The sequence below is a fragment of the Pundamilia nyererei genome, unplaced genomic scaffold, assembly GCF_000239375.1.
Source record: "Pundamilia nyererei isolate P.nyererei 1_Seehausen unplaced genomic scaffold, PunNye1.0 scaffold00027, whole genome shotgun sequence".
Lineage (NCBI taxonomy): Eukaryota > Metazoa > Chordata > Actinopteri > Cichliformes > Cichlidae > Pundamilia > Pundamilia nyererei.
This window is the reverse complement of record NW_005187428.1, coordinates 5064418-5065651: the sequence shown is the minus strand read 5'-3', so window position 1 is coordinate 5065651 and position 1234 is coordinate 5064418.

Sequence of the window (1234 nt, the reverse complement as noted above, 5' to 3'; positions counted from 1 at the left end):
ATATAGAATGTACAGGGATATGTATAAAATGTACCGAGACAGCACAGAGGACCTAGTCATGCCAGCAAAGGAACAAGCTCTAAGCACAAGATCAATAAAAGCTGGGGTCTATCACATCTGGCAAGACCCCAGGTGCAGGCGGTGTAACGATGCCCCTGAGACAATCCATTACATGCTAGCAGGCCACACATACAGGTAATGCCACAACCAAGTAGCTGGCATAGTATGCAGGCCTCTGTTCAGACCATACCCCACTGCAATGGCTCCATTGCATGAAGGATGTGAATGCTCAGATCAATCAATCGATTTTATTTATATAGCACTTTTAAAAACAACTGTTGACCAAAGTACTTTACAATAAAATAATCAGATAAAATTTAAAAGGAAAGTAAAATGAAAGAAAATAATAAGAATAAAATAATGACAGACTCATACAGAATTAAAAGCCAAAAAGTAAAAATGGGTCTTTAAACAAATTTTAAAAGTATCCAAAAGTTGGAGAGGTCCTGATATGTAAAGGCAGTTTATTCCACAGTTTCAGAGCAGTCACAGCAAAAGCCCGATCTCCTCTGTGTTTTAATCTAGACCTAGGGACAACTAAAAGCATTTGGTCTGCAGACCTCAACGATCTCGCCGGAGTACACCAATTTAAAAGATCAGAAAGATATACATGTATAGGAGTTAGTCCATGCAATGTTTTAAAAACAAGTGTCAAGATCTTAAAATCAATTCGAAAATTTACTGGCAGCCAGTGTAGCGAGGCAAGTATAGGGGATATGTGCTCTCGCTTCCGCTTGCCAGTCAGAAGCCTTGGCGCAGCATTTTGAACCAGCTGTAGTTGGCCAATAGATGACGAAGTAAAACCAGAGTAGAGGCTGTTGCAGAAGTCGAGGCGAGATGAAATAAAGACATGCTTTCTCAAAGTCTCTGAAGGCTTCACCTTTGCAAGTAAGCGGAGGTGAAAGAAGCTGGTCTTGATCACATTATTTATCTGTTTATCGAATGTCAAATTACTATCAAAAATCACACCTAAATTCCTTGCAAACAGTTTTTTTTATAATTTTCCAAAGGGCGAAGGTTGTAATGGTCACTAGAGCTAAAGACAATGATCTCAGTTTTCTGTTCATTTAGATTGAGAAAATTTAAAGCTATCCATGTGTGACCAAGTGGTTGGCGGGGTTATAAAAGAAATGATAAAATGACAACGCCACCTGGGGGGAATTCTAGCCCCCAG